General features: G+C 44.8%; 1 protein-coding gene across 4 annotated transcripts in view; it reads right to left on the bottom strand.

Moving 5' to 3' along the window:
* LOC147683208 (uncharacterized) overlaps positions 1 to 26,961 on the bottom strand; it is a 275,070-nt gene that overhangs the window by 13,012 nt on the left and 235,097 nt on the right. The window contains exon 1 of one of the 4 annotated variants that reach the window (XM_086944810.1): positions 7,286 to 7,539. The exons of 2 other annotated variants lie outside the window; for them this stretch is intronic. The gene's annotated coding sequence lies outside the window, so the exon portion shown is untranslated. Of the gene's footprint in view, positions 1 to 7,285; positions 7,540 to 26,961 lie in introns of those variants that run through there. One more of the 4 variants, XM_086944808.1, reaches the window with a different exon arrangement.

Raw genomic sequence — 26,961 nt, 5'->3', positions numbered from 1 at the left:
GCTGCGGAGCCGTTCCATTTCAACAGCAACCGCTTCCCTGGCCAAGCAGACCTCCTCTTGCAGCTCCGGGCGATTAGGGCGTGCTGTTTCTGCGTTCCGCAGAGTCCCTTCTGCCTTCTCCAGATCATCCACTAAGGCCTGGCGCGCTCCGGCGTATTTCCCAATGCAGTGGCCTCTGACAACAACCTTAAAGGCGTTCCACTCCTTCGCCCTAGATGCCGTGGTGCCCATGTTTTCAGCAAAGTAGTGTGTGATCCTGTCCCCTAGCGCTTCTCGAAATAATAAGTCATCCAGTGTGTCAGGTCGCAGTTGCCACATCGAGACACACGAGGACTCTGTCATCCAGTTCAGAGTGAGCAGTAAGGGGTTATGATCGGATAACGTGCGGGTTAAGTATTCCGTATTTGCCACTGTGGGTAGCACCAGTGGGGAACACAGGAAGGTGTCAAGGCGAACATGGAGGTCGTGCAGGCTGGAATAATATGAGTAATCCCTCGCGGTCGGGTGTCGCACTCGCCAGGCGTCCTGTAACCCCACCTCTCCTGCCACTCAAGCATTCGATTCGCCAAGCGGTGCACTGGGGACGCACCCAGAGGAGGATGGGATCTGTCTAATGCAGTATCTGCCACTGAGTTAAGGTCTCCACCTATAACAATGGGGCCCGCTAGGAAACTTGCTAACGCTCCAGATAGTTTCGTGAAGAAGGAGGATTGATCAGTATTGGGTGCATATACACTGCATAACACTATATCCTTGCCCTTAAGCTTCCCTTCCACAGCTACGAACCGTCCCTCCGGGTCTATTGTGTGCCTGGTCGCTTGGAAAGGAGTCCCCGCCCATACCCAAACCAGCGCACCCCTTGCAAATGCAGAATATGTGGTATTAAACAGTTGCCCTCTCCATCTGCGCTGCAGCGCTATGCCCTCCTGCTTAGTCAAATGCTTTTCCTGTAATAGTGCAATCTGGACCCCTCTCCGAACCAAATAAGCGTGAATTTTATGCCTCCGTGCCATCGTGTGCAGTCCCCTCACATTCCAAGTTATGCACTTCACTGTTCCTGTGCTAGCCATGATCCCAACTTGTCCAATGTTGACCAGCATTTGCCCGCATCCAGGCACATAAGGTTGCACTCTCCCACCCCATCCGCAAAACAACAATCCCCCCCCACCTCCCCGCCTCGAGTCTCCCCAACTACTCTTGGTCCCCTCCCCCCCAGAACAGGACCCAGCTTCGCGAGAGCAGCTCCCATCCAAAACTCGTAAGGGCTAGTTAACCCTCCCAACCGCCCGACTATTCCGTAGTCTGCACCACGGCGGCCTTAGGGGCCCGGAAGGCATAACTCGGCTCCGAAGGTAGTTCCCACAGACCCATCCCCCGCTCCACAATCCCCTGCAAAACTCACGAAACATCCATCGTGCTCTGTTGTATAGTTCGGTATCGAGTGGCTTCGGCCCCCCAGGCATCATGGTAGTCCAACGCGAGACTTCTCCGTTATCAATCATCAATCAGTCCTCCCGACGTCTGCGGTGTCACCACCGGGCCTTTGGCCCCATCCCAGGTATGACTCATCTGTCACTTCTGTGAGTTCTGGCTGGGAAAGGGACAGTGGTCTGCCTCTGACCCAATCATGGATCATTAGCCATTACTGCAGGTCTTTTGCAGTTACCTCTGAGATCTAGACCATGTCGGAGAGATTCCCCTGATGCTAAACCCACTGGAACTTCAGGCCCTTCAGTGGAGCCCACATATGACATCTGGCATGTGCCACTAGCAGGATGCCTTGAGACCCAGCAGCCTCAGAGTCTCACCAAAAGCCAAGATAGAGGCTGATAAGTTGGTATCATAGCCTGAATATCCTGGACTCGCCCCTCAGGAGGATAAGCCAGAAACTGCACTGTGTCCAGAACAGCTCAGATGAAAAGGAGCATCTGAGAAGGAGTCAGGTGTGATTTCAGCATGTTGCTAGTGAACCCCAGCGAATGCAGGAGGTCCACTATAGCCTGGAGGTGGGAGCTGACCACAGCCAGTCATTGAGATAGGGCGGAAGACTGACACCCCTCACCTGTGCAGATGAACTGAAAATGCTCATGGCCTACAGTAAACCGCAAGTAAAGCCGATGGGCAGGCAGGACGGGAATGTGAAAATAGGTATCTTGTAAGTCCAAAACTACTATCCAGTCTGCTGGGTTCAAGGCAGACAAGACCTGAGCCAATGTGAGAATCGTGAAGTTCTCCTTTTTGAGGAAGTAGTTCAGGGCTCAGAGATCTAGGATAGTACAAGGCCCTTGTCCTTTTTCGGGACCAGAAAGTAGGTGGAATAGCAACCACAGGTTACTTCTGGCACTGGAGTCCTCTCTATGGCTCCCTAGACCATGAGAGCCATGACTTTGTCCTGGACCAGGTGCAGATGATCCTCCGTCAGCCAGTCATAAGATGGAGGCATGGAGGGAGGGGTAGTCTGGAGGGGGAGTAGCCCCTTCGGATGATCTGCAGAACTCACTTGTCCGATGTTAATGACTGCCAGTGGTGGAGGTGATGGTGGATCCTGCCGCCAACTAGATGCCCATGATTTAAAAGGGCAAGATTAGGAAGGGCTGGAGGCTGCAGCTGCAGGGGGTGGTGGCTGGACCAGACCACTGCCTACTCAACCCACGAGGCTGGTAGGAAAAGTGCCCTTGTTCATGCAGAGGCTGGGTAGGTTGCACGGCTCCGTGGATAGGATAAGGTAGGCACATTCCCTTCTGTGGCCACGAAAGGAGCAAAAGACAAGCTGGGGATGTTGTGGAGCAGCTGAGAGGTCCAAGGACTTGACTGTAGCCTGCAAAACCTTGAATCGCTCATGCACCGAGTCTGCCTTGTCTCTGAAGAGACGGGTGCCATCGAAGGACATGTCCATGAGGGAAGCCTGAACCTTCCCTGAAAAGCCAGATGTTCTCCGCCAGGCATGGTGTCTGAGGGCCACAGTCAACGAAACAGCTCTGCCCAGTGAGTCGGTCATGTCCAAGCCATGGCATATAGTGAACTTCCCTGCATCTTTTCTGCCCGTAACTGCTTGGGAGAGAATGGCCCTCGCATCCTCCGGGACCTATGGCAGCACTTGCACAACTGTTTCCCACAGCATGTGAGAATAACGGTCTAATAAGCATGCAGTGTTCATTGACTGCAATACAAGGCTGGTGGAAGAAAATATTTTCTTTCCCAGCTGTCCAGCCTCTTGGATTCCCTGTAAGGGGAGGCACCATGGGAAGTAGAGGCTTGAACCACCAAGCTCTCTGGGGTAGGGTGTTTGGTGAGGAAATCTGGGTCCCCAGTGACGGAGGGGGTGGGAAATTATCTTATTCACAGGAGCCCCTGTGCTGGGTTTGGACCAGGTCCCCAGAAGGACGTCAGTGAGGGCTTCGTTGAACTGCAGTAGGGGTTCAGAGGTGGATACTTCTGGTTGCAACACCCCCGTCAAGATGGTAGTCGTGACAGCCACTGAGAGAAACTGAAGGTCGAGGACCTCAGCTGACCTCTGCATCACCATTGTATATCTTCTTATGCTACCTCTTTCTTAGCCATGGTTGGGGGGAGAGCATGCTGGTATCTGAAAACGTGTCCAGGCTGTTGGCATCACCCAGTTCTTCACACCAGTCCATTTCCTGTTCATACTGGTATTCTAAAGGGTCCAGCAAACCCTCCCATTCCTCCCCAAGGCCTAGCCATTCGTAATGGGGTTCAAGGCTATAACCTAGGCCGTGGGGATCCTGTTGGCGCCGGAATCAGCGTCGGTCGATGTGGTTCCGGCTCCTTGTGGTCGGGGATCAAAATGGGGCTGGCACCGCCATTGCCAGGAGCATCTTCGTTGGGCCGATACTAGGGAAGGTCACAGTGGTACGACCAGCTCAGGTCCGGATCCATGACCAGGTCCATCGAACCAGGTTTTGGAGGTACCAGCGCAGAACCAGATGGGCTCCCTCTGACCCTGTGGGACCTAAAGGCATGCAGGAGGTGTTGGTTTGCTCAAAAATGAGCCGCATTGCCTCATAGAACTCTTTGATTTGAGCTCTGGCTCCCCGAAAACTGGGGAGGCATGGAGTCAGTCCAGGTGCAGGTCCCGAGGAGCCAGGCCTCGAAACGCCAATGTTCCTTTGTCACATCGGCCGCTTCGACTTCTTGTGTTTTTTGTGGATCTTAATTGAGTGCCCAGTGTTTTCAGATGGGACGAAGAAGACTTTGTACACCTGGAACAGTCCTGAGACTTTCCTCTCGAGAGGGACCACGACTGCCATGGAGTCACATGTCGGAGAATGACTTGGAGTCATGGTCCTGATCCAAACATCACAAACACATGGGGTTCGGGTCTGTAACCGACATGGCGTGGTGACAGGTGCCATAGGGTTTCAAATCTGTTTTCCTCAACACACCAGGAGGAAATCTAACAAAAGAATGAAGTGTTGCAAAAATCCTGACAAAAACTGACAGAGGGGAAGCTCTTCTCTCTTATCAGCGGTGGCTGGCATGGAAAGAAAAGAACTAACGTAGGTGTACTGAGGTGGCACCTATAGATGATACAGATGTTACTTCTGGCTCGGACGACGCCACATGGAGCCGACTGACAAAACCTACTAGTTTGCAGGGGTACTGCTCATGAAAAATCTTCCGGAACCAGTCTGATGCCTGGGGTGATTCAAAGTTAAGGAATCTGCGGCTAGATGTCTCGATCAGATACCAATTAAAATAGCAGGAAATTTGGATCTGAACTTTAAAACACATGGAAATTACCAAGTTCAATCAACTTTCATTGCCTCACCTTGTCCGGAAAGAGGAAGTCGAATGCATAAATGTGACCACTGCTTATTACCAAAGCATTATGTAAGACATCATGAATACTTATGGGTTCCTCACTGTTGTACCACAAACATTAAAGCCACCATCCCCAAGATTTAATCAGTGCTAAGATTCATCAAGACATTTTCGGTGATAAAATCTGATTCAAAATTGCCAAACAGCTCGACCAGCCGCCAGGAAGAAAAAATAGAGGGAAAAATTATTAATTCCAAAGGCCACTTTAGGTCGGGGATTTGACTTAACCGCATCGCTGCGGCGGCTTTTCCCGCTGTGTGTGGCAAAATTCTAAGAGCCTTGTTACATGACGAGCTCAGCTCGTCATCAGCACACGACCACCATGGCTGATGATGAGCTGAGCTCGTCATCAGCAGCGTAGGGGTTAAACACCTTTAACCTTATAAACATTCTCCCATTCTTTGTGAAAGCATTGTGAGTTGCTGCATCTCAACTTAACACTGTCATCGCCAACAATAGCTTGCAGTGGGTGTCCACTGCCCAGCGAGGCTTCCGTCTTCCTGTGGCACTGAAACTCCTACCCTTCAGGTAGAAGTTCTCCCCCTCTTTAAAAAACAAGAGCTCTGTCTGCTCATCCTTATTACCCTCACAGCAACAGTTAATATGGTGGAACACCCAAATTGGCTGCACGCCACGGAGGCTGTCTTTGTGTTACTGGAACCATTCTCTAAGGATTTACCTCTCTCCTTGAGGATCCTGTTCAGCAAGTGAGGAGTAAGTATTCAAAGATCACTCCCTTTCTCACAATGTACAGGGCCCCTGGAGGCTCTGTCCTTTCTCCACTGCTGTTTTACATGTAGGTGATAAAAAGCATTAGGAATTGAATCAACCACCCGTATCCTGCAGATACTCAGCCTACAAATGGGCTACATTTACAGCCATTGGAACCTGTGAATCAAGTTACAATAGGCAGCCCTTAGATTAATAGGCACATAATTGATTTTTGGTCCCCCCCCCCAAACTAAAAAGCTTTAGTAGATAATAAAATATAATGAAAACCCTTACATAATAAATTATTATAGACAGCTACAGCCTACGTACTTGGACACTAGATGACTGAAAATAGCTACTGTTTAGTGCACTTTATAAAATCATACATAAAAGTAGCTAACCTGAGTCAGAAAAGGGGTTACAGAAAATAAATATATTAAGAGAAAGATAAATCATTAAATCAGTAGATGTCCAAGGAAAAGTTCAAAGAAGAAAACTCTTTACACAAATAATGTACGTTATGAAGAAAAGGGAATCTTCAGAGGCGTAAGCATTGTTTTATCTATTGATCAAATATCAAAACCATTACTGAAGATACTATGTATCAAGATCCATTCTTAAAATGGCCATTTATCCTGTTGCCTGTGTCCAGTCCATGCTCACTGACCACTCTCCACTCCCTCCTGGGTGAATTGTGGGGATCTTGGACTCTGTCTGCCTGTGACTGGTAGTCTCTTTCGATTGCTCCTCGGAAGTCCCTAAAGAACTTCTGCAGTGGTTGTTTTTCTTTTTTGCATGTGTGAGTGGTCATTGCTCCTTAGTAGTCCCTAGAGATCTCTTATATGGCTGGCTAAATACAGTGCATGACTGCGGGTCTCTCGCCTGTCGCTCATGGGTGAGCCAATACCTCCATTTTCCAAGGTAAACCAACATTTGCTGTTCAAAAAACATGAATTTGTCCCATCAACTATTGCACCACCACGGTGCAATAGGACGGGTTTGGGGAGTCCATGAAAGGCAATACATGCCTCACTTGTAAGAACACGCCCAAACGTCCAAGTTTGTTGATATTCACAGGCTTGTGGCAAGCATATTGCCTCTGTGTACACTGCCAGAAACCTGCACCTGCCAAGGGCAGGAATGCATCCCTATCACAGTTGTGTTTGCAGAGGGAACACGACCAGAATTTGCCGAGTGTTTGTGAAGGGGTTACTCCAAAAAGGACAATATTTATCTGCAGGAAAAAACGTTAACATATGCAAACCCACATTTACACATAACAAAACTACTATTCAATGGGGCTAAATCGGAATTCACTAAGAATTCCAGACCTACATCTAAAAAGATCAAAGAAGTCGCAGTTTCTCAGGAGCATTCATGGAATTCTGTATGGATTTTGAAAAAAAAAGGTCCGAAATTTCCGACAACAATAAAAGTCTACAGGATTACATTTAATCTTTTTAAAGAGTCAAGCTCAGCGCCTAAATGATATGAATCACCGCACGTCATCGCCAGAATTCCTAATACGTCTTAGGGTAAGTCTATATTGTTTGGGATTTAGAGTTGAATACTGGCATTAAGGTCACCTTCGTTTAACTTGAAACTATTAAGTATACATAATCATTGCTTCCTGAAGTGGGCCCAGCAATCACACGGTAAAGTCAGACAAGCCAAGATCTCTTCCTCCGCCTTTAATTCGAAAGAATCTTGAGTATTCGTGGCATCTTACCTCTTCACAGAGAAATATTTACAGTCTCTTCAAGTCTTCCAAAAGCATCTTCAAGGTAGCCCAGCAGCATTCATTAATGATGCAGAAACCTGGAAATGTATGTAAACGCCTTAGTAATGTTAATACCCTTTAGAAGTGACTAAAGAGGTGTTTCCAGTATTTCAAATGGGCTTTTGTCCTAAAAAAATATTCTTCTCATTTTTTGTCGCTTGTTTTGTAGTTATTGTTACATATTTCAGATGTTCCTTTATGTGAGCTTCCTCAACCTATTGTGTAAACACTTCCAGTTCCTCGTGTATCGTCATTACTTCTCTTTTGTGCATGCTTATTCATTACCAAACCAGGCACTTCACCCTAAGACATGGAAGACATTAAACGAAGGGAACACAGGGTCTGATTCACAAAGGTAGGTTGCAATCGCACAGCCTGTCATTCCCTTAGTCACGTGTTTGCCCCGCCAAAAAACCTTTTTAGGTTTTGGAAAAGCGAGTCCGAAAAGTCTTTTCGACTTGTGAAAGGTGTTTTACGACACTAACCCTTGTCATAAACAGGAGAGGGCACTCCTACACTCGATTTGGAGAATGCTGTTTGAATGGTTTGTGTGACTACAACTGAATTCACAAACCATTGATGAGGTATCAGCAACTCAAGAGGGGCTTCTGCCTGATTTGGAAAATGGCGGCTGTTCCCTTGGGACATGCTCCCCTCTGAATCGTGAGGTAGTCTCAGGAAGTGGTTCAGTGGACCACTGCTGGCTCTCACTGATGTATTCTCAAATGGGTTATTTTTATTCAAAAGAGGCACGGGTGCCTTTAATGGGCACAGACTGCTTAAAAAAACATTTTCCCCACTGTGAATGCAAATGCAAGGGTGTTGGTCTGCTGTTTCTGGCAGGCCGCCATCCGTGCATTTGCAGCCAATCACAGGGGATGTGATGCGACCTATTAGTACATAGCAAGTTGCATTCCGATTCCTAAACCAGTGGGTGTGCATACTGCATAAACCTGGTATGTAGAATCAGTTGCTAAAGAGGAAATTAATGCAATTGTAACGTTCTGCAATCAATATTTCTTAACAGTATGTGCTATTTGCTGCCAAAACTATTTCAAAACTCAGAAACGATCCAATTGATCTTAATTTTTCAAGATTTTGAGCTTAAATCTCACTACCTTGTGGGAAAGGATGCTGTGAAAAAGGGACGACCTATCCCATGCCAACAGTCGAAAACCAGTTTTTAGGTCTCGCCTACAGCATTGCTTTAGCAGTGCTTGTTTAGCGAGATTATAGTAAGGCTTTCAAAAGTCTATCCAAACTGCGGATTAGGTACAGTGCATGTGAGTCAGGCGCATGCACATCACCAGCCACATCGCACATCATTTGACTTCAAAGGAAGCCGCTCCCCTGCCACGCAATGCCGCTCCCCCGCCACGCTATGCCGAGAGCTTGTTGTAGAACATATATTTCTCCCAGAAACGTTTTACATAAGTAACGTTACCAAACACCACCCCGGAATGCAAAACAATCACTACTAACCTAAATGCTTACTTCCTCATAAAATACCTCTTTTATGCTGCATGTTTTGCCCAACAACTCTAAATCGTATATTTAAATGGCAGTGCCACGTCTACGTTCAAAGTCCATTCATTATCTAAACACAGCGGAATTTTCCCAGAAAAAAACGCTCCTTTTCTTACTAATTTCTGATCATGAACAGTGTACACATGATAAAGCTGTAAAATTGTTGTAACGCGGCACCGTGTCTTCCTCTGAGCACCTCAGAGAAAGCCAACTCACGAATTGAACGCGGCGCATCGGCCATTATCTCTCGCCTTCCTTCTCTCTTACTTAAAATGGCTTTCCAGTCACCACGGGTGGCGCAACACAAAGCGCAAGTCTTTTGTTGCATCGAACGAGATATGCAAGTAGCCGGCCTGCACACATCACCACGGATTCCTCTGTTTGTACACGCTTGTTATCTTTTATTCCTGTAGTATTTGTTAGGCTTTGGTGGGATAAATGACACTCATTTCGTGTACACAAAATGTGTTTGCTTGAATCTGAGCGTATTTATACAACACAATTTATACAATTGTGTTGTGTGGAAATTAAGAGATTAAACATGTTTTTACCACCTCCGAACCTTATTTGTGTTTTTTCTTCTTTACTCTTGCCTTACATTTTTGCACCTTCAATAAAAAAAAGTATTGCATATGGCTATACGTCTAGGCAGGAGGGGTACATAATTTAGAGAATGCCAGATTAAACCGCATTACTTTGTCGTATACCATGAAGTCGGTGCAACTCCCATGGTCTGACTACCAGTTACAGTTCTCCAAAAGAGCCTAGTACTGTTCGTGGTCTTTGCTGATGTGTCGCACTCACACGTGCATTCGGCTTCTGTTAACGACACCGGCCTCTCTGCCCAGGGAAGAGAGTGGGTTGGTCAGCTCGGTTCTCCTGCCTGCAAGTGTCGCACGCACTATGCTTTCCGCAGCTCTACACATTTCACGCACCGGCCGCCACGTGTTTGTGTCCTTCTCACGCATCCTGATTCTCGCCTGATGTTGCCTGTCTTCACCCCACACACTTTGTTTTTGAGAGTCATACACAACACACTTATGTTTCAGAGTATCTCACAGTAGGATTCTTGCGCATCTTCCACGTTATCCTTCTCAGGGGCATCTCAAGCACACACCAGGCGTCTCGAGAGCGCTAGACTCGGCGTCTATCTCACACCCATGTTTGTGAGCCTCTCACGCTCTGCGAGCGGTTCACACGCACTGTACATGCTCGTATTCTCAAACCAGGGTTACCCTGTGTTGTAAAATCACACACAGGGCTCTTTAGTTGGCACCTCGCACCAGTTTCCCAACAATTTCAACAATCTTTTCCTACCTCATGCTTCTGTGTTTCTCTGCCTTCTCCACATGAGGCTTCCCGTGTGTGAGGAGCACACACCGTACCACACATTTACATACAGAATGCTTCATGTGGTTAAGTCTTCCACATACTCGTGCTCTCATGCTGTGTTCATAGCAAACACCACACTTCTGAGTACCACCCACACACATCCACCTCGTTCTGTATATTTAACTATGCTCATCTTTGTGCATTTCCCGCTCCACATCGAGCTTCTCGCGCGTGTACCTGCATCACACACACGCGCATGCATCCTAGCATCTGCAAGCTTTTCACAGTTGTAAGGTTTTTGCAACGGGCGTCTCGTTTTGCACCTCACGCACCTCATGCAGGTGAGCACAACCACGCGCATTGTGAACAGCTGCCATTTGCCACAGGACACTTCCACAGCCGGGCGCGTGCACATCGCACACCATTTGACTTCAAAGGAAGCCGCTCCCCTGCCATGCAATGCCGCTCCCTCGCCCCCACCACGCAATACTGAGAGCTTGTTGTAGAACATATGGCTTACTTTCCATTAGCATTGGCTTTGGTCCCCTGCCCCGCTCTCCTCCCTGTCAACACTCGCCCAGCCCCACTCTATCTCTCATTGTACAGCCCCCCTCCCCCCGCAGCCCCCCAGTTCACTATACTCACTATTTTCCCCAGCTCTCTCGCTTTTCATTCTCTCCTCTTTCTTCGGATCCACCCCTCCTCCTTCTCACATCGCCATATTCATTTTTACCCCACCTCTTCCTCTCTCCCACACCTTACTGCTCCCTTTCTCTCCGTGGGACGCCCCCACCCCTGTCCCCCTCTCCTTTCCTTTCCCCTTAGCCCCTGCCGCACGCCTTCCACTCCCCTGGTTCACATATGGCCTCTCAATGTTTCAAGCTTTATTACAAATGTCACAAAAAGATATTAATTTTTCACTTCTGTTCTTGGATTTTCGTCACAATAAAATACACTGAACATAATCTTCACAAACGTTTTTTACAAAAGCTTAAGCTATTGTCATTATAAATTACAATAACTTTTATTTAAGCATTAATTATGTAAAAAAATTAAAATCCATTGTTATTTGTAATGTCAATACATCTAAGTCACGTAAATACAACACATATTGTATTACAAATGCTATAGGTGTCACATTTGCGAAAGTTAAAACTATTGGCATTGTAAATGACTAAGCTATTAATTTCGCTATTTTCAAAACCAACACATAAAAAAATGTGTCATTTACAATGCCAATAGCTCAAACTTCCCTAATGCGAGACCTATTGCATTGCAAATGCTTTTTAAAACCTGATTTGAGAATCCCTCACAGACACACACACACACACACAAAACCACTGTCAAATGCAGTTTAATCAATTTAACAAAGTTTGATGACCCATTTTACTCCCTACAATTGTTTTGTGGTACCATATATGCCTCCATCAATAGCCTATTTTATCCCCCAACCACAGTTTTACCTCCCCCTGCTCCATTAAATGTGAAGCTGCCACCACGAAGATCTTGCCTAGATTTCTCCCTCATATTCAGAGAAATCCAGTTCCACCACAGATAGTTACTCCAAATATCTCCCAAAGACATGGCTTCTGCCAAGGCCCACTAAGCATTTTGCGGGTAATCTGATCACAATGCAGGAAGGATTACCACAAGCCACACAGGGCTTAGTATAGAAGGAGCAGGACAAGTTAAAGTGGATGGGGCTGGTCGCCCCTTTCTGTTGGGTGTACTATACTGCAGTGGCTTTAAATGGTCATGATCATGGGATCAAGACAATAAACTCAAGGGGCATTGAGGTCTTATATCCAACAAGTATTTACTAGGGGCAGCAAGGTTTGTGGAGGCCTGAAGGGGAGTGAAGAACTGATATGGGGTCAGGATACATTCTGAAGGTGGACAAATCTTTCAACCCACCCCCATGCTTTAGGCCACACTCTTTTGCAGTATTAGAGTGGTAGTCAGTTGGAGGACTGGTTGTGGTCTGTAAGTTCTGTTGTGTCGCATTTAGAAGACAGTGAAGCAGAAATCATTACCACCAAGTGGGTCAGCTAGAAAAGACCAGTTGGTGTAGTAGGGTACAAGGCTGAGAACAGATTAGCCATCAGTGCCCTGTGTAGGCTGGTAGAGGCGGTTTTAATGGAAACAAAACGGAGAGGGCGGGGATATGAGCCTGAATCAAGGCCATGAGGTTCAAAGGTGGTTAAAATGGGGACAGTAATGACCAAAAGAGTTTACAGATGAATGAGTGGAGTAGAAGCCATGAGGTTAGTCAATGATGGAATGTTTGCAGACCTGCCCTGTTCCCCAAAATGAACCTTTTTCACGTCAGTCCTCAGAAGTGCCGGCTGCTCAAAAGTACATCCAGAAAGGAGCACTCCCTGAACCATCTGAAATAGAATCCAGCATGTGGTAGATTCTGGGGCGTAGCTTCAGGGGGCTGTTTGGGGTATTACACCCCCTTAATACATGTGTTCAATAGTAGCTAGTTGGGTACAGGGACTTTACGTCGGGTATTGTGAGGTGTGGGTTGAATTTCACTTGGGATTTTTACATACACACGAAGGCAAAAGGACAAACACAAGCTGTTTATAAGGTCTTAGAAATTATTTATTTTACAAAACAGTGAGTTTTAAGTATCCCTAACAAACCATACTCCTCTCCCTTTCTACTGCTCCTTAAGCCTTCCTCATGCCCTGCTTCTCATATAATGTATTTTGCAGTGATTGCTGTAAAATCTGAAGCCTCCCCCCCCCCAATCTTACTGCCCAAGCTACACCCCTGGGTAGACTCCTCCCCCTTGAAGAAGCATGCGCTATGTGGACCCTAATGGCAGATACTACGTTGGCAGACACATTTCCATTACGCAATCACAGAAATAGCCTGATTTCTACAAGCAAAGCTAAGCATAGCTGAATCTCTCCTACGAAGAACAGGCATGGATATGCTTTTTCATGTATATTGTAACATACAATGTTTTTGTGGAAGGTGCAAATGTTTCTCCTTTTTCAAGATAGCTTAAAAGTACTGTACGGTTAAATGGCAAATACGAAACAAAGGTTTCTCTTTCCCCTTATTAACCATGTTTGCCAGTCTTTCTCTTTTAAGATCAGCCACAAATCTGACCCACCACCATTCTCATATTGTTTCCCGTCAGAGATTACACAAAAGTTCTTCCCTTTTTTTGTAAAGGATATAAGAACAAGAACAGAGAAGTGGTTTTAAAAATAGAAGCGTATCAATGGTATTGGTAAGGACATACCAGGAAACTCTAGCCAGGTTCAATGAGTTCTCAATATTAGATAAATAAAGGAAATAATATTGTTGTTTTTTGTATGTTGCTCTTCCCGCTTGGCTGTACTGTTTCATTAAGAACGTGGCCTGGGGAGGAAAAATTCTAATGTGTTATACAAGGCTAGTCTATGTTAAAATCTCTGTTTTAACTTTAGAGTTTTTTGAGCTGCCGACTTGGGATACCAGTTTAAAGAAAAATGGGTAACCCTGTGTCCCTCAGAACCTGGGTAATTAATGGTTTATGAATAAATGGTTCTGTTGGGTAAACAAAATGATTTAACCATGCTAATAATGCAATCCAAAATTAACGTTCTCCCCAAAAGCACAGCTCTAGAAATAGATACTCAACAAATAAGTCATGAGGTCAAGGGATTGTACTATGTATTTGTAGCAGAATTGCTTCATTCAGTGTTCACATACATAGCATTAATAGACTGTCGCAATCAATAATAAAGGTGCAGTTCAGTGACATCTGTGAAAAAGTGCTCAATGAGTGAGGAATATGTACAGTGGGAACAATTTCCTATATACAGATATATATACACAAGTGTTTTTATGGTGGCCAGACACCGATATGGAGCCAAAGATTCCTATTCTTCCTAATGGAATCCTGGTGGTACTGGACCTATGAATAGCATCGACGTTTAGACCCTGATGTGCCGCAATGGGTGGTCACAGCGGGTCTTAAGATTTCGCAGCTTTATAGTGTGTCTTGTGATATAAGACTTAAGCAGGTTTCCCAAGAGGTTCTTTGGCAACATGGCAGACAATCATGGTCTGGCGTTTGATGAGAATGATTTGCAACGGGTTCTCGATGAACAACCCAATCTACTAGAGACAATACCAGTGGTTCCTAATAAGAGTACGGATGATTGGGGTAAAATTCTAGGTTTGAAAAAAATCACACACTCGGACAACTCTACACGGGACGATCATGGCCCAATATTTGAGAAAGAACTGTGCCCCGTCCGGCCTGATTGTGACAAACGCCCCGAGACTGTTCCTCAAAGACAAAGAGTTCTTGAAGAACTGGTCCCTCATAGCCTGGAGGTGTACCAGGGACTGGTTGATCCTAATTATACAGACGTCACAGAGGATAGCAGACACTATCTTGAGAGATTCAAGTCCTAGAGTCCCAAATAACAACAACCTTGACTAGTAAAGCCTATAAACAAGGACAAGATGAAGCCAATAAAAATAACCAGGACTTCAAAGACTTCACTCTGTTCACAAAAATGGAAAAATTTAAAAAGGACTTAGAAAAATTTAGTCTAGAAAAGATATATCCTTATACTAGTGACTCGTATGTACCACCGGACTTCAATGCGACAAACCGCAAGAATGAGTCATCCTATGGGTCGTCATCTTCTGATGACAACTCGACAGACTCTGATTCCTCTAATCAAAGCAACACTCAAAGAGGTAGTAGAGGTAAGAGGTATCAGAAGAATTGGAGAGGTAACCATAATCAAAACCATTCATGGTGGCAACCAGGCCCATGGCAATTTGGCAATCCTATGTTCCCCCAACCTATGGGCCCATTTCAACAACCGATGGGTCCATTTCCACCACCACAATTTGGAGGCAATTACAGTGGACAGCCTCCTTTTTTAGGGTTTGGCCGGGGAAGACCCCGAGGACGCAGAAGAGGTCAACAGCCCCGGGTACACTTCAGCCCTCCACCAGAGACGAGGAACCTGAGGAGCAACAGTTCGAAGAACAAGACGGGACAAGTGAATGTGGAGGCGAGCTCGTCATCAATCTGAGCTCATATAGTACCACTCCGTTAGAAGACAAAGTCCTCAACAGAGGGTTGGGCTTTGTGCCCACTGTCAGAAATGACCAATTCGAAACCAATGTGGAAATGGCCAAGTTTTTCCGCAAAGTCCGCCTAAATTTCTTCTTCCAAAACCAAGATAAGAAAGAACAAGACTCGGAAGTCAAGAACACAGGATTAAAGAAAAAATCCACATTTAATCCTGGTCCACACATGGTACCAGTACAAGTACAGACATTTGAACAGGCTGTGGAAAAGGACATTGAGATGTTATTCTCCACTGAAGAAGATAGTTTCTTCAATTTTTCAAAAGCAGAACAAAATGCATTGAAATCCTTGTCTGCGAATACAGATCTTACCATCAAACCAGCGGACAAAGGGGGAGCCATTGTCCTTATGGATACCAGTGACTATCGCAATGAATGTCTGAGACAGCTCAACAACAGAACGGCATATTGCCCTCTTAGAGAGGATCCGACAAGTGACATGCAGAATACAATCACTGCGATGGTGGAAGAAGCACTCACTGAAGGGTGGGTCACTCGGCAAGAAGCAGCCTTTCTGATTGCAGAGCATCCAGTCATGCCTTATTTTTATTGCCTTCCCAAGGTACACAAGACACAAAGGCCACCACCCGGTCGCCCAATAATTTCGGGCATTGGTTCCATATTAGAACCTCTTTCCACCTTTGTCGATCATTTCCTGCGCCCTATGGTGCAGGAAATGCCAACATATCTTAAGGACACAACAGATGTGTTAAGCATTCTTCCGGACATAGAATTTGATACAATCAGTGACCAACTAGTATCTCTTGATGTAGAATCACTCTATACATCCATACCACAAGATGAGACACTGGATGCCATCCTTGCTCTCTTGTCGGCTCGTGATCTAGATAGCATCACACCTGTGAGCTTCATCATGGCCTGTGCCACCTTGGCCATGAAGAAGAATTTTTTCAAATTCGAAGAGACCATCTATTTACAGACGTCCGGTACAAGCATGGGAAGCGTTTTCGCTCCCAGCTTGGCTAATTTATATGTACACAACTTTGAACAAGAGCATGTCCTTACTGAAACCAATCCATTTGTTACCTGTATAAGGTTATGGAAACGGTATATCGATGATATACTAGTTGTGTGGCGAGGAACTCATGAAACTCTCATGTCTTTTCTAGACTGGCTCAACAACAGAAACAACTTTCTTCGCTTCACAATAGAGGCCAGCAAAACAGAGATTGCTTTTTTAGACCTGAGGATTTTTGTAACACCAGATGGCTTACAATCAGAACTGTACAGAAAGCCAATGGCAAAGAACTCCTTGCTATGCTACGATAGCCACCATCCGAAATCTCTCAGACAAAATCTACCATATGGACAATTTCTGAGGGTGCAGAGAAATTGTTCTACCAAAGAATGCTACGCAAAACATGCGAAAACTTTACAACACCAATTGCATGATAGGAAATACCCTCCTAAATTGGTAAAACAATCGATGAAACGGGCAAGCAATAATAACAGACAAGCCCTGCTAGAATTGCCACCATCTAAAGCTGCATCCGACAGACTGACCTATGTAACAACTTTTGGTACACTATCAAATAAAATACAAAAAATTGTGAGAAAACACTGGTCCATATTAAACACTGGACAGAGAGTAATCGATCCACCATTGTTCTCTTTCAAACGAGGGACAAATCTAAGAGACTGCATCGTCCACACCAGACCCCAGATGAGGATGCCTAGGGCTCTAGGTACCATCTGGGATCTTCCACCAGTTGTAGGACATCATCCATGCGGATCCTGCCAAGCCTGCCCACAAACTACAAGATCAACTGAGATTGACATAGGTACAGACAGACCATGGAGACAGGTCAGATTCACCAACTGTAATAGTGAGAAAGTGGTTTATCTGATTACCTGCCCATGCGGCCTACACTACGTAGGAATGACAACTCGTAAAATCAAAGTACGCATCTCAGAGCAGAAGAGTACAATCCGTTGCAAGAGACAGGCAACAAAATTAACTACACATTTTCTGGACAAAAAACATCACCCTACTGCTTTCACTTGGACAGTGCTTGAGCAACCTTACATTCCTCCCCATGTTACAGATTTCACGAATTTTCTGCTCCGTAAAGAACAGAAGTGGGTGTTCAAACTGAAGACCAACAAGAATGGTTTGAATGACGACATTCCATGGTCTAGTCTATGAACTTCACACACCTACCACTCCTGTAAACTCATAACTGATTAATCTTTTACTTGTCCGTATATTGTACAGAGGACAAGGACATTTTTTTCACTCTCCTAGTTAGGATATCTTAATCATCCTGTAAGTCTGGCTTAGAAACATCTGGAGGCATCAAGAAAAGACTGTTTGGGAGACTTCACATAGTGTCTCTACACATACCCTTGTCTAGAACCTAATGTACACCGGTTGTATTTTGATGGCATGCGTGCAATCTCATAAGAGTTTATACAAATAGACCTGACTCGAGACGCAATGTCTACCTCTAGATCCCAGATCTAGGGCTAGTTGCCTCTCTTTCCTTTTAAAAGACCTTAGTTCTTCTAGTTGTATGCTGGCACCCTTTTTTCAGAAATCAAATGTTACACGCTAGCACTCCGGATGATACTCTATAGACTTAAACCAGAATGCAATGGTCTATATTTTTGCAGATTTATTGATCTCTCTTGGGCCATTCACAGATTTGGAGTAATATGACTCCATTTGAACTGCAGCGACAAATACGGAATATTGACGGGCAGAACCAGAAATTGGGCTTGCTCCGTTGCTTAGCAACAATAGCAAGGGAACTGACCATCAAAACACACGTGATGGATAATCCGCCAATCAGGACAGCGGTCTTTTACGCTGACGCAGCCATCTGATCTCAATGGCGCTCTAATTGGCCATAGTAATCAGGTGACCGCGATCTCCCATTGATACAGCGGTCTTTTACGCTGATGCTGCCGTCCGTTCTTAACGGCGCTCTTATTGGCCACAACAATCAGGTGACCGCGATCGCCCAATCGGCAGACACTTCAAAGATGTCTCTCACGCCGGCTCCGGTACCTCCCCAACTGACTCAGACGGAGGTAACGAAGTACCGACGGAGAGGTAAGCTGCGCACGAGGGTCTAGGTGGCTCTCCTCTTTTAAGAACTTAGTTCTCCTATTTTAATGCTGGCGCTCTTTCTCTGAAATCGAATGCCACGTACGCTAGTACTCAGTCAGGATTACACCCGACAGACTTAAACTTGTGCCTATGTAGTCTAAAGCGCCTTGTAACATCATAGTCGTTGCTTTTTCTTTTTGAGAGTAATGCCGCTCTCTGCTAACATACTTTTGACCAGTTCTAGCTCTCCTCTACTGGCTAAGATGGTCAATCGATACTATGCTACAAAGAAATCTCCTTTATTACGCTAGGATACCTGCCATATGTTCATATATTCACGTAAGACCGAGAGGCACTAACAGACTAGAATGTTTGTTTTTTGCCTCCTATATTCAGTGCGGTGCTTCACTCGTTCCCTGAGTTGTTGCCAGGCGGGGTGGAGCCTTCTACTCCTACTATCATGGTAAGTAGGAGCTACAGAACGATATACTCGTATGTCACTAATTATAATATCGATGAGATTAATGGGTGATTCTCACACGTGCTCACTAGGTCTATGTGTAAAATACCATGATGCTTGATTCCTATGTAAGTGGTCATTGTCTATGTTGAGTCTGTGTCCTTTTATCTTTCCCTCACAGTGACGATAATACTTTCTACAAACCTAAGGATACACCACACACATCAGGTGATCTTTTTTCATGTTGTAAGAAATCTCAGTATTAAGTCACGTTTTAATAATATTTTTTTCACTTCACTTCCCCTTTTGCAGTAGCATCTATATAATTTCCGGTCCTGATGAAAGCAATGGACTTGTTAGTCCCAAAAGATTTGCTGAAACATGTCGACCAATTCAATACCAGGGTAGATATTTGCTAAAACTACCTATGCTGCTTTTTAATGTTGGTGGAGCGAGCATACTATCTAATAAAGTTTTCTTATTTTTGCTCAATCACCCAATTTTATATATTCACTCACCCTTTTCACACACCCGTTTCTCACTGCACTGCAAATCAGTCACCCACCAAACGAATTGATGGGTAGTTTGTGACACTCTACCACTATTTGGTCGCCACTTGGCTCTCTGGAGGTTATACCACCTGACCTCCCCGAGTCTGAGCCAGTGACGCACCAATGATTGTGGACAACAGGAATGCCAAATGATGAAGGGCGGTTCCTTGTGGTGACTGATGGATAACCTGTAAGTGATCACTGGTATCCACCAATTTGCCCCTTTTTTAGTTATGGCTAGATGATCTGACACGGTTCTATTAGTTTAATGACCCACACATAGGATTAACTAGACCCTCTGACACTTTTGTTTTTTCATATGTAGCTAGGGATTGTGTCTTGGGGCCCGATGTAGGTGTCCATTTACCGACCGGTAACGGCCGATTTCGGCCGTTACCGACCGGTAAATGGACATTCCTGATGTAGGTGAGCCATTTTACCGATTCGGTAAATTTACCGAATCTGTAAATTTACCGAATCGGTAAAATACTGAATCGGTATTTTTACCGATTCGGTAATTTCCTAATGTAGGTGGGACTCTTCTGAGTCCCACAGGCCAGTCAGATTCGGTATTTTACCATCCAATCCTATTGGATGGTAAAATACCGAATACAGGTGTGCATGCACATGTGTGCATGCACACCAGTGCCATGTGACACACAGACATGCCCTTAGGGCATGTCTGTGTGCCACATGGCACACGTGCCTGAATTCAGGGTGCTAGAGGGTGTCAAAGTGACACCCCCTGCACCCTTGCAAAATTCGGCATTTACCGATTTGGTAAATACCGAATCGGTAATGCCCATTGGTTCCTATGGGCTTCAATGCCCATAGGAATCAATGGGCATTACCGATTCGGTATTTACCGAATCGGTAAATACCGATTCCTTCCGATTCGGTAATTTTTAAAATAAAATTACCTACATCTGCCCTTCTCTTTTTTACCACTTCTTAAATACCGATTCGGTATGATTCGGTATTTATGAAGTGGTAAAAAAGATTTACGTACATCGGGCCCTTGGTCTCTAAAATCCCTTAGGCCCTCCTCCTACCTTTCTGTGTTTAGGGTCTTTCTCAAGACAGAAGCGTAATGAGGCTGGACAGTATAATGATGGCCGGGCAATCCTCAGCCTTAAACTGCAGGGCACAATGGCCAGGGTATCCGTGATTTGAGTGAATCCGATTTGACCAGACAGTGGTTCAAAGTCCCATCCGTCTTCCCGAGAATGAAGGATGCTGCATTGGGGCACATCAGGGTTGAAACGTCAACGCTATTCATAGGTCCAGTACCACCAGGATTCCATTATAAGAATAGGAATCTTTGGCTCCAAATCGGTATCTGGCCACCATAAAAAACTTTTGTATATATCTGTATATAGCAAATTGTTCGCACTGTACATATTCCTCACTCATTGATGTCACTGAACTGCACCTTTAATATTGATTGCGACAGTCTATTGATCCTATGTATGTGAATCAATGATGGAATGTTTGCAGACCTGCCCTGAATGAAGCAATTCTGCTACAAATACATGGTACAATCCCTTGACTTCATGAATCATGTATTATTTGTTGAGTATCTATTTCTAGAGCTGTGCGTTTGGGGAGAACGTTAGCCTTGGATTCCATTATTAGCATGGTTAAATCATTTTGTTTTACCCAACAGAACAATTTCTTCATAAACGACTTGAGATACCAGGTTTGAGTCCCTGCCTCGGGTTAACACTATGTGATTCTAGGCAAATCGCTTAATCTCGTTGTGCCTACAAATAAATAATGTAATGTGGATCTCATGCAAAGCGCTTTAATTCCCTTGTGCCAAGTTCGCGCTATATCACAACTGCAAAAACATAGGGCATTATTCTGATGGGCCTGTAAAAAAAATGCAGGAGAAAATACAATTTCCCCCAATTTCCCCCAACTTGGAATGAGAGGGGTCTATGACAGAACAAGTTTGAAAATGTGCCAGTTTTTGATGCAGCGACTCTGGCGCTCTTTCTGTGGAGGGTATACTTTGCTTTGAATGGAGGCAAGTTATTTTGCAAATTGCCTGAGGTAGTTGCATCTCAGCACTGCCTTTCCCTTGTTTTTTCAGGGGAGGGGGCTCATCTCTATCGCTTCACCTCACCAGTAAGTAGTTGTTGTGCTGCACCACCAGAAAACTGAATGCAGATAGCTTTGTCACCTTCTTCGCCATTTTATTCCAGGCATCCTAGCATGCTTCTTTTATAATTTTGAGTTTAATATGGACAGTGGAAAGTTGACATCAAAAGTATACAGTGTGCAAATAAATCTGCGAGCTGAGGTTCATAACTCATTATTAAAAGATAATTTGTGCACCTAGGGCCAGATGTAGGTCGCCAATTACCGGTCGGTAACGGCCGATTTCGGCCGTTACCGACCGGTAATTGGTTTTTGAGATGTAGGGGGCCCGAATTTTACCGAATCTGTAAATTTACCGATTCGATAAATTTACAGATTCGGTAAAATACCGACTCGGTATATTTAACTAATCGGTAATTCCAGATGTAGGTGGCACGGTTTGCAGTGCCACAGGCCCAAAGGAATTCTTATTTTACCACCCAATCCTATTGGGTGGTAAAATACCGAATTCCAGTATACATGCACATCTGTGCATGTACACCTATGCCATGTGACACACAGACATGCCCTTAGGGCATAGCCTGCAATTGGGGTGCTACAGGGTGTCAAAGTGACACCCCTTTCCCCTTGCCAGGATTCGGTATTTACCAAATCGGTAAATACTGATTCGGTATTTCCCATTGATTCCTATGGCCTTCAGGGCCCACAGGAATCAATGGGAAATACCGATTCGGTATTTACTGATTTGGTAAATACCGAATCCTACAGAATCAGTAATTGGAAAATAAAAATTACCTACATCTGCCTACTTCCAATTTACCTACTCTTAAATACCGAATCGGTATGATTCGGTATTTAAGAGTAGGTAAATCGGAATTACCTACATCTGGCCCCAAGGCACATAGATCACCGGACCAGGACGCGACACCCTGCAGACATTGGGGTGCTACGAAGAGGTCTAACCTCTCAGCATTGGATGGGACTCACAGTAGCTCATGTATGTGTAAGCCCTTTTAAATAAGTTAGTAGTAACACCCCTTATTTACACTGTCTGGAAACGGACAATATCTCAGAGTGAACCAAAAAACTCAATTATTATTATAGAGAGATTGCGTGTGTATGGGCAGAGGGCTGTTTTATGACAGGGAACCGTGGTAAAACTGAGAGGCAAGTGATTAACAGCAATGTTGGTTCCTGGGGGGGTTAAACAAGGCTTCAGTTTATTTTGGTGAGCTGGCTTCATTAGTGTGGACAGAAGACATCGGGCCACACAAGCATCAGTGGACTGGGTTACGTAGTTTATCTGGCTACAACACTATCGTGATTTAAGGGCCATTGTTCGTATGATTATAAAGAAATCTGAATACTAAGGTGATGACTCACTTGGCTGCAAGTATATTATGCATGACCTTTTGATTTTACTAGATTGTGGGCCATATGTAGGTAAATGGCATTTACTGAATCGTAAATACCGAATTTTACCGATTCGGTATTTACAATTCGGTAAATGCCATGTAGGTAATAATTCTTTAAATATTACCGAATCGGTAATATTCGGTAATTACCGAATCGGTATTTACCGATTCGGTAATTGCCATTAATTCCTATGGGCCTTGGCCCATAGGAATTAATGGCAATTACCGAATCGGTAAATACCGATTCGGTAATTTTATCGATTTGTCAAGGGGGACAGGGTGTCACTTTGACACCCTGTTGCACCCCTGTTTCTGGCTTGTGTGCCACATCGCACAGGTGTACATGCACAGATGTGCATGTACACAGAAATTCGTTATTTACCATGCCATTGTATTTCATGGTAAATAACGAATTTCTAAGGGCCTGTGGCACTGTTTCCAGTGCCACCTACATCCCAAATTTCCGATTCTGTACATTTACCGATTCGGTAATTTACCAATTCGGTAAAATTACCGATTCGGTAAATATACAGAATCGGTAATTTTCAGGCCCCCTACATCTGGAAGTACAGATACCGGTCGGCTACATATGGCCCTGTATCGTTAATTTGCTTACTTGTAGGCACTTTCAGCCAGCTCGTCATCCATTGGACAGTTGTTGTATCATTTCCATTATTCTTCTGCCTCCTACAGCAATATAGCATGGGGCAGTGGGTCAGCCTAGGCAGGCATTTGCTAGCTTCACTCTGAGTGACAACATCAGGGGTGTAGCTTCAAGGGGAGGGGTGCTCGGGATGTGAGCCCCCAAATAAATACATTCTTTGCTTAGTAGTCGGGTCTGGGGGGGCCTGAGTCGGGTCTGTTATCTCTGTGTCAGTTTTTCTCGCTGTGAAGCAAGAATGAGCAACAAAACAGTGAACTTTGATGTAAACAGGAGAGAGCTATAGACACGCCGATCTGGTAGCATACTTTCAAAACGTGAAACAAGATAACCAAAAACCAATATCGGTTTCGCTACATGTCCAAATTGTGTTATCCTTAGCAAATATTGTATTTCACAGAGCCTCCTATTTCTTTATTATCGCATATGAGCAGACTTTAAAGTACTTGAATTCAGAGTGTGTGCTGTAAATCACCTCTAGACTGTAATGTTGTTTCATCGATAAAAATCTAGGCCACTTTTAAGGTTTACATGACTTCTGACTTGCCTCATAGTTCACTTACAGCTTTGTCGTTGGAAGGCAAATCATGAATATTTCTAAAAGCTATCCCTTTTAATAAATGTTTGTCTTTGCAGTGATACAATCTGCATGGTAAAGAAGTACCCTTTTTTAATTTTGAAGAGATAGTATCATATTTTTACATTATGTTTGCTGCACAATCTACAGGCCAAACATTTTCATGTCTCTGCTCATGCACAGAGACTTAGGGCCAAATTACGAGTTTGGCGGTACTTGGACTGCCAGGCTCATGGTGGTGCGGCAGTGACGGATCCAGCCACCGCCACATCGTTAGGTCGGAACTTCCGATTACGACTCAGACAGTTGAACCGCACTAGGACTGCCGGCTCCGCCGGGCAACCGCCGTTCCCTGGCGTAGGAGCAGTGGTCGGAGGCAATATGCTTGGTGGGACCATCACGGTCCTGCCAAGCATATTTCGTGTTTCCTCTCCACCAGGCTTTCATGGCGGTTCCACCGTCATGAAAAGCCTGGCAGAGAGGAAACAATGAGGACCCTACAGCCCCCCTTGTGCCTCAGATATATGTGGATGCACATAGGGGGGCATAACATGTGCCCCCCATGTGTGTATGTACATAGGTGCCTGCATGTCATGGACTTACGAGTCCATGCCATGCAGGAACCCTGTGAGGCATTCCCATTGTGGTGCCTTTTTAAAAGGTACCTCAGCCTTTTAAAGTGCTCATCATTTTTGTAAGCTCTAATGGGAATTAACTTGTTGTGCCAAATTGTATTTATTTGTATGCTCCCATTGGGTTGTCTCTGAGGTTTTCTTGATAAATGACAAGTAAGTCTAAAGAGTTTGTACTTGGTTTATTATAGAAGCTGTACAGGAACTATACCATTTTATCGGTAACACATTCCTCTAGTACTTGAAACCATGGACATTAGTTATTGAGTTCTCCTATTCATATTTCTAAGGTGAGAATGTCACCTTTATTTTTATTATATAATGTATTCCAGATTCACTTGTTTCTCTTCATTTTTGAATTTTTTTAATTGGGTCAAGCTATCACAGTATATCTGGACACCTTACTATTCTTAAACCTAATAATTTTCTAAGCCCTCTTGTTTGCATTTCTTGTATCGAATGTAATTTGAGATTGGAAATATGTGTTCCTGTTTCTTCTTCTTTTTACTTTTCTTTTTACCCACCTGTGCCTACTAATAAACAACCTTCCAACATTGACTCTTAGTGGAAGTTAATGTGGGAGTGAAACGAGCTAACCACTCAACAATCACCCTACAGAGCAATAACTGATTTTGCAACCCAGTGTTTGTATTATTAATAAAAAATTACAGGTGCCGTGTTACCCCTTCTGAGGCAAAACAATGCACTCAGTCTCTTAGCCTTTAGTAGTTCTCACCAATGTAATTCCTTGCGGCCGACATGAGTTTTGAGCCACAGCACACATCAGTCTTGTTTCCCCCCCTCCTTCAGGTTAGGCCCACTGGCCGTATGTGTGTCGGCACTCATCACATATCCCAGGAAAAGATTACAGGTCTTGTCTCTTGAAGGCAGTGGCATGAGCAGTCATAATCGTTGGCAGTCTTTGGAGATGGCAGACTCTCTTCCGGGTTTACTATGAGCATGCAGTTGTTGGAGATCATAGGTCTCTGCAGGCTTCTCCCCTTTGGTGTTATCCCAGCTCTAACACCACACACGCTGTTTGCGTACAGGTGGTGCAGTTAGGCAGGTTCCAAGGTCCAGGTTTCCTGGCAGTTCGCTTTTGCTCAAGGTTCTCAGTTTTTAGCAGTTGAGCTGCTTCTACGCACATATAACTCACTTGATGGCAGGGCAGTACTACTGGGTAAACGTCTGGTCAGTCACTCTGGCAAGCCACACTCAGAGTCATGATGTTAATGTCTGCTCGGGCATACATGGGGCAAGTGCCATTGGCTTAGCAGCTTTCAGGTTCAGCAGTATGGTCTGCATGGACATAGTTTGGGCAAGTGTTGTGGGCTACCCACTTCATAGTCAGTTCTGGCACACTTAAGTGAAACACCATGGGCTAGAAGCCACTTGGGGCCATATGTAGGTGGGAAAATACCTGTCGGTAACGGCCGATTTCGGCCGTTACCGACTGGTATTCGTAATTCCAGATGTAGGGGGCCTGAAAATTACCGATTCTGTATATTTACCGAATCGGTAATTTTACCGAATCGGTAAAGTACCGATTCGGTAAATGTACAGAATCGGAATTTTGGGATGTAGGTGGCACTGGAAACAGTGCCACAGGCCCTTAGAAATTCGTTATTTACCATGAAATACAATGGCATGGTAAATAACGAATTTCTGTGTACATACACATCTGTGCATGTACACCTGTGCCATGTGGCACGCATACATGCCCTAAGGGCATGTATGTGTGTCACATTGCACACAAGCCAAAATCAGGGGTGCTACAGGGTGTCAAAGTGACACCCTGTCCCCCTTGACAAATCGGTAAAATTACCGAATCGGTATTTACCGATTCAGTAATTGCCATTGATTCCTATGGGCCTCAAGGCCCATAGGAATCAATGGCAATTACCGAATCGGTAAATACCGATTCGGTAATTACCGCATATTACCGATTCGGTAATATTTACAGAATAATTACCTACATGGCATTTACCGAATTGTAAATACCGAATCGGTAAAATTCGGTATTTACGATTCGGTAAATGCCATTTACCTACATATGGCCCAAAGTGTTTTCTGGCACACTTCAGGAAAGTGTCATGGACTAGTAGCAACAGGGCCAGTGGCGTAGTCTGCTTGGGCACACTTCAGGCAAGTTCCATGTGCTAGCAACTTCAGTGAGAGT

This window comes from Lissotriton vulgaris, chromosome 11, assembly GCF_964263255.1.
Source record: "Lissotriton vulgaris chromosome 11, aLisVul1.2, whole genome shotgun sequence".
NCBI lineage: Eukaryota > Metazoa > Chordata > Amphibia > Caudata > Salamandridae > Lissotriton > Lissotriton vulgaris.
Note: the sequence above shows the minus strand (reverse complement) of the source record. Positions and strands in the feature narration are given on the sequence as shown.